At 39.5% G+C, this 13830-nt stretch overlaps 1 pseudogene; it reads right to left on the bottom strand.

The window, feature by feature from the left end:
• Positions 1-899: 899 nt before the first annotated feature.
• Positions 900-2319, bottom strand: LOC136384132 (ribosome production factor 1-like; annotated as a pseudogene).
• Between the last annotated feature and the right edge of the window lie 11511 nt (positions 2320-13830).

Raw genomic sequence — 13830 nt, 5'->3', positions numbered from 1 at the left:
TGCCACCAGGAGAGCCAGGGCACCCCTTTTCACATCTCTGCCACTTCTTATCAGTCTTGATGTGGCTTCTTCTGTAAATCCTTAGTTATAAGACTTCTCTTCAGCTCATCTTCAGTTGGCTATTCAGAATGATTATTTCATAATTTAGTTGTAATTTCAATTTGGTCCTGAGAGGAAGTGAGTGTAACTTCCACTTACTCCACTGCCATTTTTGGTCCTCTCAGAAATGTAATCATTAATAAAAAAATTATTTTATACGTTATCTAAGATCATATTATAAAATGTCCTTGGTTGGTATATTATATTTTGGGAAACATTAATCAAAATTTTCACAACTGTTTGAAATTAAGAGCAAGAGTAAATATTTTTCTCTCCCTAGTGCTCCATTAAGTAAGAAAAGTCACGGTGATTATAGTGGATATTGATGGCAAACTCATAGTAACGAAGGTGATCTGAAGTACTTAGTTTAGTTCTTAGCATCAAATCTTGAAAGGATCATGGATAAATTAGAGCATGTTTTAACTGAAGCACAATTCATTTTTTGTCTTCCTCGAAACCTGTACCATATATTTAACTTTTCAAAAAAGGGAAAGGTGGTAAGATTTATGTCAATGTGTTGGGTTTGATGTTACCTAGGTAAAAATTTTCAAATTTGTATTGAACTATAAAAGTAAAATACATCTACATTGGGTTTATCCCACTTAGTTGTTTGTTTTTTTTAACTCTCACCAAAATGACTTTTATTTTTATTTCTTACATAAAACAGTGAGTGATAATTCATGGCACTTGGTAATGTGTCCAGACATGAAAGAAAGTGTCTGAAATCAGTAAATGCCATTTTGAGAAGTTTTCTGTCACAAACTCAAGATAGGCCTGTCCAATACTGTTCCTTCAGTACTTTATAAGTGGAATTTTCTTCCACTTGTTTCCATTTCCCAAGGCTAATGAATCCATTCATATTCTCCAGACTTAGAATCAAAATTTTCTTTCTGAAGAGATCTTAATTTTAAGGTAAAATGTGATACAAGTACCTGAATTCCCTCTTTCTTTTCACTCTTGAATATGTATCTGTGAAATATGAAAAAATTATAATCCCATTGACTGTAGAATGTGACAACCTGCCTTCAAAAAAAACTGACGGTTACATGGAAAAAGAGATGCAGATATCCCTCCAACAGAATGACCCAGCCATGTTGTAAAATTATTCAGAATAGGCCCTGGCCGGTTGGCTCAGCGGTAGAGCGTTGGCCTGGCGTGCGGGGGACCCGGGTTCGATTCCTGGCCAGGGCACATAGGAGAAGTGCCCATTTGCTTCTCCACCCCCACCCCCCCTTCCTCTCTGTCTCTCTCTTCCCCTCCCACAGCCAAGACTCCATTGGAGCAAAGATGGCCCGGGCGCTGGGGATGGCTCCTTGGCCTCTGCCCCAGGCGCTAGAGTGGCTCTGGTCGCGGCAGAGCGACCCCACCCTCCCCGGAGGGGCAGAGCATCGCCCCCTGGTGGGCAGAGCGTTGCCCCTGGTGGGCGTGCCGGGTGGATCCCGGTCGGGCGCATGCGGGAGTCTGTCTGACTGTCTCTCCCCCTTTCCAGCTTCAGAAAAAAAAAAAAAAAATTATTCAGAATTGTTTCAGTTATGTGATCCATGGGGTCCTTACTCTTCTCTTTAATTTTGTTATGCAAATGAACACTGCTCATTTTAAAATGATCATCTGGTCCACTTGACAAATGACTCAGAATTAATCTATCTGATGTTTTACCATTTTAATTAATAATAATCAGATCTATGAAATCTCTTGAGATGCACCGTGAAATAATTTTTTCAAAGTCAGTCCTCTTCTGTAATAAACATGTAAGTTTGGTATAACTGTGGAGAGCTGTTCAAAGTCCTACTGTTCTCCCAATGAGGTCTATCCAATGCTGTAAAGAGAATCTTCGGAGAAGTTTAATTTGTCTAGAGCCTCATCATAAGCAACCTCCTCATCGTTGAAGTCGACTGTAGTGTCATCTTTCACTGGCTGTCCATGGCCTTGGGCACAGGCTTTGGTGGAGCCTTATCACCAAGAGCCTCTCTCTCTTCTTTAAGTTTTTTCTTAGCTGCCCACTTGTCCTGCCCCTGCTGCTGTTTCCACTGCATGGACATTCCGTGTCACAGATATTCGTTCTTAATCTCCAAAATGCTGAAGCCTAATGGAAAGGCAGATGTTTTCTGGGTTGGTTCCCGCTTCCGGTGGCCCTGTCCTCAGGGACTGCAGCCTCTTGAGGTTCTTCTGGGAGCCTTTGCATTGCAGCCCTTTCTTTCTGTGGCCACCAGTCTTTTCCATGCTGTTTGCTCCATGTCATCTGTACCACTTACAATAAAAAGTAATTGATGTTGGTAAAATAAGTTTATAAAATATGATTTTTATGTTTGCTCACTTATAGTTTACATTAGGGGCCAGGCAGCACCAGGTATATGTGGTCTGTGAAATTGCAAATTATCTTCCTGCTTGGGAAGAGCCATTGTTTTGCTGTTTCCTGGAGGAGAGGTTTTCACTCTAGAAAGTTTTTGAAAAGAGAGAGCAGAAGGAGAAAAAGAAAGAAACCATGTTTTAAGAGTGAGAAAAGAGAGAATGCAGAGTGCTGAAGAAGAAATATATTGTCAGAGAGGAGAAGGTGTGCAGATGGGGAATCAGAGCTGAGGGGCTTTGCAATCTCTGCTAAGACTGGTGGGATCATTGATTCTAGGAGAAGTCAGAGAAGTTTCTCCTGATAGTGGAACCGGAGAATGTGTCAGGGCTTTGGGGCACTGTGTGTTTGCTCGTTGGCCAGCGCAGGAGTTGAATAAAGGAATGGCCCACCAGTTGTTGGCTGCACTGTTTCTTTGCCATCTGCCTGAATGCAATGAGAACCTGCATGTGCCTGGCCATGACAGTGGAGCCTCTGGCCCTACGCTTGCTATGAAAGTAAAATACATCTATAGTGGGTGTTGGTCAAACAAATTTATAAATATCATGTATATATTTGCTTGCTTGTGGTTTGCATTGGGGGCTGGACAATGCCAGATACAGTGGTCTGTAAGGTTGCAGGTTGCCTTCCTGATTGGGAGGGGCCATTGTCCTGCTAATGTTACTGGAAGAGAGATTCTGCCCTCACCACCGGGAGGTGCAGGAAGATTTCTTTTTTCTCTCCTCCCTGATCCCTTGCCCTCCATGGGAAAAGCAGGTTTTCTGCTTTTCCCTTGGCTTCTCTTGTGACTTGCCTGTCTTGGTGAGACACCAATAAACAGAATGGCCCACCATCCTCTGACTTCGCCATTTCTTTACCATCTGCCAGAATTCAATGAGAACCTGCATGTGCATGGCCACAGTGGTGGCCCCTAGCTATACAACCAGCATAATTTGCAGCAGGATTAGGATCAGATTGGTATGGAGCCACACGCCCTTGAGGGGTGGGGTAGAGGACTGGTTGCTACTCTGGCTCCCCATGGCTGTCCTTTTAGGGGCTCGTGGGCTGGGTGTTTATTACTCAAGAGGAAATCAGGAGTTCTGTGTGAGAAGCCGCCTGGGGTCCAAAGCTCCAGGATGAATTGCAAATTGAACAGCAGAAAAGGCTGGAACCGGAGCAAGCACTGGAGAAGGAATTACGGGTTTGCAAATTGCAGTCTGCCCTGAAAGCTGAACGTTTTCACCGGCAGTTGTTGGAGAAACAACTGCGAGTTCAAGAGCTCGAGTCTCAGCTTTTGGCCAGATGTCAGCAGCCACAGGAGCCTAAATGGTCGCCAAAGGAGCAGCAGCATCCATGATGGTGGATTGGCTTTGAGTCAGCGGGAGCAGGCGCTTGCAACTCCTCTTCTGAGGATGAGAAGGCTCAGGCTGAAGCTGCCATATGCACACTGAGAGCCCGACCAGTGGTCACCAAGAAGGTAAAAACCCAGCAGCAAAGAGTCCCTCAGGGGCAGCCACAGCCTCCTGCCCAGGTAATGGAACACTCTGTGGTCCGACCCTATGCCCAGGCAAAGCTGATAGAGTTGGGCGTACAATTTAGGCAGAAACTTACTGAATCCCTGGTAGCCTGGTTACTATGATTATGGGACATAGGGGTGGGTGGCATCATGCTCTCCGGAACAGAGATGGAGAAATTGGCCACCATTACCACACACTCCTCCTTGAGGCAGCATCTTTAGAATTGCCATGACAAACCAGGAGACTATACCCTATTAGAACGGGTGATGGCCACCATTCATATGGTCTGACAGAATGCTGGAGAATTGCTAGGGGCAGTGAGTCAGTGGCAGTGCTACAGTGAGTTAGTAAAGGTCTTTCAGGAACTAGATATGAAGAATGCTGCTTTCAACTCAGGGTCCCATGGGCCAGACAAGGAAATGTTTATGGCAAAAATGAGGGACTTTATCCTTGCTAGTGCCCCATTAGCCCTTTTTGGGTCACTTGTGGCTATCTTGGGCCCTGTTGGGCCAATAAATTTGTGATCTGTATTTTCTGGTTTTGCTCACTTTGTTAAAGATGGCTGCTGCTCACATGATGATGCTCTCACATGATACAATTGATTGCCTTTCATGCTTGGGAAGAGGCTTGGTTAGGTTAATGTGTGCTGGTAGAGGGCTTTTGTGCCAAAAAGTTTTAAAAAGAGGAGCAAGGAGGCCATTTTGGGAGAGAGACCACATTGTTGTAGAGACAGGAGTAGACCATGTTGTAGCAGAGCAGAGAGGCCACTGGAGAGGGGAGGCAGTCAAAGTGGAGGCATGGTGAGGCCTTTGATTCTAGAAAAAACTGGAAAGATTCTACTGGTTGTGGAACAGGAGGTTTTGGTGCCCATGTGTATTTTCTCACCTGCTAGTTACTAGCAAGAATTAAGGATGGCTGTAAAGCCAGTACCCGTGGCCACCATCACAGCTGCCTGGCCCATGCAGGTTCACATTTGATTAGGACAGTCAGTAATGAAACAATGGAGCCAAGAACTGGTGGACCATTACTTTTAATCCTAGCTTGCACCCGGAGGGCAAGAAATACACACAGTAGAAAAACACTTCCCTTTCCATTCAGGGCTCCCAAAGCCATTGACTTATCCAAGTTTCCTAGAATCAAAATTTTCTATCTCACTAGCCTTATTCACCTCTGTTCCCCATCTCCTTCTCTCTGTACAAACTCTGCACAAACTGGCCTCTCCTTCAGCACTCCACCATTTTGGCTGCTTCTCCTCTCCTCCACATGGCCTTTCCCTGCTCTCCTACAGCATGGGCTCCTCCTAGAACGTAATCACTCTTCCCTCCAGAACAACATGATCTCTCTTCTTTTCAAAACCTTTTGGCATGGCCCTGGCCGGTTGGCTCAGTGGTAGAGCGTCGGCCTGGTGTGCAGGAGTCCCAGGTTCAATTCCCGGCCAGGGCAAACAGCAAAAGCACCCATCTGCTTCTCTACCCCTCCTCCTCTCCTTCCTCTCTGTCTCTCTCTTCCCCTCCTGCAGCCAAGGCTCCATTGAAGCAAAGTTGGCCCCGGGTACTGAGGATGGCTCCATGGCCTCTGCCTCAGGCACTAGAACGGCTCTGGTTGCAACAGAGCAATGCCCCAGATGGGCAGATTATCACCCCCTGGTGGGCATGCCAGGTGGATCCCGGTCGGGCGCATGTGGGAGTCTTTCTGACTGCCTCCCCATTTCCAACTTCAGAAAAATACAAAAAAAATAAATATATAAAAAATAAATAAAATTAGTTTAAAAAAAAAGAATAAAAAAAGAAAAAAAATAAAACCTTTTGGCGTGAAAGCCCTCCCCCAACACATTAACATAATCATGCTCATCCCAAGCAAGAAGGGCAACTAATATTATCACCTGGGCAACGGGCTTCCATGTGGGCATCACCATCATCACCATCTTTATCAAAATGAGCATAATACATTTTATCTGCCCGACAATGGTTCACCAGTTCTTGACTCTGTTGATTCATTACAATCTGCCCAGATTAAATAGGAACCTGCATGGGCCAGGTCACTCTGATGATGGCCGTGGCTACTGGCTTGACAGGCCCTTATGTGGGGCAGCTCATCAATGTGGTTACACAGATGGTAGCAGATTTGGGAGAGCTGGAGACTGCTAGAGATTATAAAGCAGTGAGGGCTGCTGACTATGTTGCCCCCCCGCCCCGACTAACAAGGGAAACAGGCCCATAAAGGTTACCCGAACACAGATGGGGGTAGATTTGATTGTGGCTGGAGCAGATAAGGAGAAAATAGATGGCCAGTCTAATAAAATTTTTTTGGAGCTTTGGTGGCAGTTTAAACCAGAACAGAAGTTTCAGCCATTGAGACAAAAGGTCCTAGCAGCTACCAATAAAGTTTGGTGGGTGGGTAGTTTGGTTACAAGATTATATGATGGAGACCTCAAAGGGAGAGAACTCTCAAGATCCTTGTACTGGTTTGAATAGGAAAACGGCCATGGGACTCATCTAACAGGGATGGGCGGGGCCCGGAGGCCACACGTGGAACTGGCTATCCACTTGTCCCCTTGCAATGTACAATGGGTGTTGGCCTTGGTGGATACAGGTGCAAAATGTTCCCTCCTCTATGGGAACCCAGAGCAGTTTGCTGGGACCCCAGTGGCCATTGACGGTTACAGGGGCCAAACTGTTCAAGTGAAGCTAATAACTATTCCATTGGGGGTAGGAAGACTACCTCCTAAGCCATATAAGCCACATAGGTGCATGTATCTCCTATTCCTGAATATATTTGGGGGGTTAAATGTTGGTGAAATAAGTTTGTAAATATAATGCATATGTTTGCTCATTTATAGTTTGCATTGGGGGCTGGGCAACACCATATATCCTGGTCTGTGAGTTTGTGGGTTGCCTTCCTGACTGGGAGGGGCCATTGTCTTGCTAATGTTACTGGAAGAGAGATTCTACCCCCACCACTGAGAGGTGCAGGAGGATTTCTTTTTTCTCTCCTCCCTGATCCCTTGCCCTCCATGGGAAAAGCAGGTTTGCCTGTCTTGGTGGGACACCAATAAACAGAATGGCCCACCATCCTCAGACTCCACTGTTTCTTTACCATCTGACCGAATTCAGTGAGAACCTGCACGTGAATGGCCACGATGGTGGTGGTGGCCCCTGGCCTTACAGTGCACTTATATCACATACTTTTTATATCAGCTCAAGTGGGTACTAGTGGACCAAAATAAATAGGGATTGTGTGTGTGAATCTTGTGCTTCAAACCAGTAAAATTTAAAGTTACACTTAACAAATATAGAAGAGTCTAAATTAGGCCTGAATATCTTACAAAAAAACAACAACAAAACTCTAAATGAATATGTTGTGATAAAACATTTTTATTTACTCAATAAATAACTCTGATCTTTCAGTAAGACATCCTCTTGGGTCTGAAGTACATTCAGTATTAGTTTGCATGTCTTATATTAAATAATTTGTCTCTGTTCTAAGAAGCACACAAAATGTAGGTCATAAAAATTTATTATCTTTTAATTATTTTACATTGTTTTATTCTGTTTTTTATCAAATGTGATATTGAATATTACTAAAGTTAAAAAACTAAGCCAATCCATCTAGCCAGCATTAATCCAAAGAAGAATAAATTTCAAATTATATGCCATTTATATAAAATTGTTTTTGAAACATGCCAAGTAATTCATAACAGTTTTTAGGCAGTTAGACGAAACTATTTTTAAAATATTTCTTCTAAATTATAAATTATTTAAATTTTAAATATTTAAAATTATAAATACTATTTTGTAATGTCTTTCAAAAATACTTCTTCTAATGTACTAAAATTAGATTTAGGTAATGATTGTATAACTTAGTACATGTACTAAAAACCATTTAATTTTATACTCTAAATGAGTGAACTATAGGGCATCTGAATATATCTCAATAGAGTTGTTTAAGTATCTTTTTTTATATCTGATGTATCATACAAAACTATTTTTAGCCCATTTGCTACTGCTCATGCTTATGTCTCTGTTTATTCTCTCCCACTCAATACCCATTTTGCACATATTTTTATTATGAATTACTGTAAGTTTTATAATTATCTGCTTAATACCTATTTTTCTTACTAAAGCATACATGAGAATTTGACAATAGAGTTTGTGGTTTATTTTTAAATTCTTAATGCTTAGACTAGTGAATAATACATAATAATAAATTTTTGTTGAAAAATTAATAAACTCATATATTAGGGAGAGAATAAAAAATATTGATTTTTATTTGATAACTCTAAAAATGGAAATACAAAGTTATTACATGTACTACCAAAGAGGCAGAAGCCAAATATTGAATATATGAATAATCAAGTTAAGTGAATATAATCTTACATATTTCACACTAGATTGACTCAAAATTTCAACAGACTCCTCACCCCAAGCTTCCCCCCCAAAATATACCAGGTTAATTTTCTATGGAAAGTCTATTCTTGCTCCGTTGAAAATCCAAGGGGAAAATATAGCAATCAAAATTACAGAAGTCTACTCTGCACCTGGACTTCTGGCCTTGACATTCTTGATGGTATCACTGGGCTCTACTTCAAGGGAGATGGTCTTACTAGACAAGGTCTTCACAAAGATCTGCATCTCACTTCCATGGTTATGTTGTAATTTCTCTACATCACCATCAAAAATTTGGCAGAATTTTTGGAAAGGCAGTAACACATACCTGAAAGTCGAAATCAGGCAAACAATATTAATGAAACTATAAAGCAAAATAAATGGAATAATATACTGTTAATAGAGTAACAAACAGAAATTCCCCTTTTTCTTTATAATGTGACATATTAAACATTTAATATATCATATGATGATATTGGATATGATGTTTAAAAAGTTATATTCATGATATGTTTTACTGAGATATACCAATGTAATTGGCAGACTTAAGAAGTTCTTTTGAAAAAAGATGCATTTAATTTAAATTTAGTTCTTTTTAAAAAAATTTAGTTCTTTTTACTTTGGACTACGATAATCAGGACTTTCCAAAATTTGTTGATTCCATCTGGTAGATTTATATATCTCTTTTTTAAAAAATCACCTAAATGCCACTCTATCACAGTTGAAATCCAGCCATCTCTTAAGCAAGAAATAGAAACTACAGCCCAGTGACAGTAATTATAAAACAGTGGAACCCAGTTATATAATAACTCATTGATAAACAGATGTTATTATTTCAGAATTCAAAATATTGTACAAATCATGGTTATAAACACTAAAATTTGTTTTTACATTGTTATGATTTATGACATACTAGTGTATAAAATGACTATTCTAGACTTATGGAATTATACATATTCCTTACAACATATAATTATACATGTTGAAGAACTCAGGCTCCCCTACAAAGTTTCAACCTAAATAAAAGAAAAATGTACTTTGTTAGAGCTCAACTGTAAAGTTTGAAAGAGACTCAGACAAAAGGAAACCTGCATTGCAAAAAGTTATCTGATATTGTAGGCCAATCAAGTACACTTTAACATACTGTCATACATCTTTATTGATATTGACACAGAAAATCAATACATTCATAAATATTTCCTGTAAAATAAAAAAATCATGTGTTCCTAAAATGTCTGATATTAGTTTATCAGTATTTTTAAAAATTAATGTAAAAAAACCTCGCAGAAACTCATTTATTTTTAAACAATATGTATTCCATAAAAAGTGTTATGAGTGGATCATTTTCAATAAAAATACAATACAGAATGTGTATAACCTTTTCCATTTTATCAGCAAGAAAGGAATTCTCAGCAAACACTCTGCCTGGCAGGGGTCTTCTAACTCTGAATCACCGGTAGGTGCTAATTGGCCATGAGAAGGCAGTTGCAGTAAACACCTTTCTCTGTAGAGAAAGTGTTGGGCTGCAAAAAACCAGTTCTTTGAATTTTATTCTTTGTCCAACAAATAGGCTTTTCATGGTAACAAATGATTAGCTTTACATCAGCATTACTTTGCATATGTAGTAAGTTTCACTGGCTTGGTTTTACAATTAGTTTTATTACTCATACAAAAAATAATCTAAAATGTTCACTACTTAACACAGTTAAAGTTTTCCTATAGACAAGTATTTCTCTCTCTGAACTTCAAAAAGACTCGAGGTACAGGTGCAGTTTTATATTTATTATGCAGTGAAAATGCACACCTTGTACAAAATTACAAGGCTCTAATTTCATTGAAAATATCTATAATGCCATAAACCAAAAAGTTAAAAGATAAGATCTTTAAAATCCTGATATGAAAAGTTAAAGATCTGTATTACCTCAATATACTCTGTGATCTAACTTTTATATTATTTGTTTTTTAAGTGACCCATTTCCTATTCCCATATCAAAATTTTTGAATTATAAAATATTCACAAAAAGTTATTTTGTTTAATGATCAGCAATAAACAATTTATAAATTCATTCCAGTAAGAAATTAACTACTGTCTGACTTTAGAAATAAGGCAAAATTGTATTAAAATTCATGACATTGGTGAAAACATATACTAAAATGCACATCTAATTTAGAAGAATTTAATTAATATCTATTTTTTTTTGAAAATATCAAGAAATCATGATGGCAATAAATCCCAAAGTTACTCCAAGGTAATAAGTATGTCTTTGTTCAGAGCCATAAACCTTCCTGTGTAGCTTGGGGTATTTTACAGGCAACAGCTTCTTAAAAAGTAAAGTTGCTACAATTTCCTATTAGCTGAGGTTCAGCTTGAGCTTAACTATGCATGTTGGCTCAGCGAATTTTTTTTTTTTTTAACAGAGACAGAGAACCTTTGGGCGGGAGAGCCTTCATCAATGTATAATAGTATCTAGCAATGACAATTCTAAATATAACACACTAATATTCATTATGAGTGTGTATCCTATTCCAAGCCTCCCATAGATTTGCATATGCATTTAAGGACAGAGAGCTATATATAAAAGGTTTGAGATTTATTTTCAAACAAAACTCAGTGTGAGATATCTGGAGGCTGAATGCAAAGTCAGTGAGAGTCACAGCCTCCTGACTGTGATGAATAATGCAGTGTGGTTTAGGCATATGGCTCACACAGCACAGCGCGCTTAGAGCACACACTCTGGCATATTTCCCCAGCCTGTGCCCATAACCTCATTCCCTTCATTAGCATCTGGCCTGAAGTGGTAGCACAGTGATGGCCTTAGGCAACTGTATCTAATGCAATGGGAGGCTGGCACTGCAGTGGTGACCACAAGCACAAATGGCATCCCTGAGCCACAGTGAGTGGGTACTAGTGCACAGGTGATGATGGCCAATTTAAAGTATGGGTACTGAAATGCTCCACAAAAACACTTAGGAAAAAAAGTGAAAATGATCCTAAGAGACCAGAGCTTTTACAGAAGTGGGGGGGGGGGGGGATGTGTTTACTACTTATGATATGCAACACCATAATGCAAACTAAGGACTTGGAATGATTATAATGTGTCAATGTAGGTTCACCAGTTGTAACAAATGTACTACTCTGGTAAGATGCTGATAGAGGTCGTGCATGTGTGGGGGCAAAGGGTATATGGGAAATCTCCCAATCTTCCCTCAATTTTGCTGTGAACCTAAAACTGAGTTGTAAAATTCAGTCTTGCCCTGGCTGGTTAACTCAGTCTGGCATCGTCAGGAAAGCACAAGTTCGCAGATTCCATCTCCAGGCAGGGCACACACGGGAAGCAACCTATACACACACGACTGAGTGGAACAACAGATGAAGGCTTCTCTTTCCTCTCCCCTCTCTCTCCCTTCCTCTCTCTGTCTCTAAAAATCAATCAATAAATTTACAAAATTAAGCCCTGGCAGGATAGCTCAGCTGGTTGAAGCATTGTCCCAGAGCATGGAGGTTGCTGGTTTGATTCCCCAGTCAGGGCATATATAGGAGCAGCTCAATGTTCCTAGCTCTTTCTCAAAAAAATAAAAATAAAAATTAATTAATTAATTAAAAAAATAAAGTCGTAATAAAAATGTTTCAAATACAAAAATACAGTTACAAGCCCTGGTCAGTTGTCTCAGTAGTAGAGAGTAGGCCTGGTGTGAGGATGTCCTGGGTTCCTTTCCCGGCCAGGGCACACAGGAGAAGCAACGATCTGCTTCTCCACCCTTCTCCCTCTCCCTCTCTCTACCTCTCTCTTCCCCTCCTGCAACCAAGGCTCCACTGGAGCAAGTTGTTCTGTGTCCTGAGAATGGCTCCATGACCTCCACCTCAGGCACTAAAATGGCTCCAGTTACAAAGGAGCAACATCCTTAGATGGACAGAGCATCGCCTCCTAGTAGGCATGCCGGTGGATCCTGGTAGAGGCACATGCAGGAGTTTGTCTCTCTGCCTCTCCACTTTTCACTTAAGAAAAATACCAAAAAAAAAAAAAAATACAGTTACACTTTTAGAATCACAAATTCTTTACATTTTCTTTAAAGTAAATGTGTTGACATTACCTGGGGAAAATTTGATGAAAATGAGAATAAAATTTTAGAAGCTCGGGACTGCAGTGTTCCCTTGCGTGGGTTACCTTCAGTCCCTGCGCAGGTTTTTTTTTTTTTTAATTTTTTTATTTTAGAGAGGAGGGGGAAGAGAGAGAGAGAGAGAGAGAGAGAGAGAGAGAGAAGGGAGAGGAGCAGGAAGCATCAACTCCCATATGTGCCTTGACCAGGCAAGCCAGGGTTTTGAACCAGCAACCTCAGTGTTTCCAGGTTGACGCTTTATCCATTGCGCCACCACAGGTCAGGCCATGAGAATAAAATTAATCCTTAAACATTTAGGAGACAACATCCACCATTTGCTCATTTAAGTGATCTTTCAGTTTATTGCATAAAATAGCCTAGGTTAAACTTGGTTTAGTGTCTCATTTTAACAGCACTAGCAGACAGAACTAATAACCACTAATGAAGTTAGTAAATACCCTGACTATATAATCCTTGGAAAACTTTTATACATGATATTATACATCAATAAGACACACTCAGCTGTAGTCATAAGATTATTTTTCCTGTAATTGTTTTCAATTAGTTAAAATCAAATATGTATTGGAAGTATATAAGATAGTCTTGCCCTAGTTAATATGAGATATTAGGTTAATATAGAACTAAATAACTTTTTTCTAAGTTATTAGTGCAGAATACATATGCATGTAATATAACTTTATATATATGGGATCATAACATGTTTTTATGGTACGCTTTCATTTTATTTTTATGTAACTCTATTCTTTTCCTTGTCAATCCCTCTCAAGCAACTTGCTTCCCATGACCTATGAACACACTTTACATGAACATCTTATGACTATATTTTTTTAATACCAGTCCTTACAATTTTATGGAATGGACATCTAGAACTTAGATCAGTGGTAGTCAACCTGGTCCCTACTGCCCACTAGTGGGCGCTCCAGCTTTCATAGTGGGCAGTAACAGAGCAACCAAAGTATAAATAAAAAAGATAGATTTAACTATAGTAAGTTGTTTTATAAAGATTTATTCTGCCAAACTTAGCGAAAATCCAACATAAAGTACTTGGTAAGTAATTATTATTATATGCTTTAACTTGCTGTAACTCTGCTTTATAAATTTTATAAAGTAAAGTTACTTTCCTACTTTATAAATCATCATTACTATGGAACCGGTGGGCGGTTAGAAAATTTTACTTCTAACAGAGATACAAAAGTGGGCAGTAGGTATAAAAAGGTTGACTACCCCTGACTTAGATAATAACTAGAATTTCTGGGTTAAAAGTTAAAATAATAGGTAATAAATAGATGATAGATAGATAGATAGATAACTGATAGACTATATTTTGAATATATACATATATTTGATAGATACTACCAGATTTCTTTTTAAAGAATATAATTTAGCC

Source organism: Saccopteryx leptura, chromosome 12 (assembly GCF_036850995.1).
Source record: "Saccopteryx leptura isolate mSacLep1 chromosome 12, mSacLep1_pri_phased_curated, whole genome shotgun sequence".
NCBI classification, from domain to species: domain Eukaryota; kingdom Metazoa; phylum Chordata; class Mammalia; order Chiroptera; family Emballonuridae; genus Saccopteryx; species Saccopteryx leptura.
This window is presented reverse-complemented; position numbering and strand designations above follow the sequence as displayed.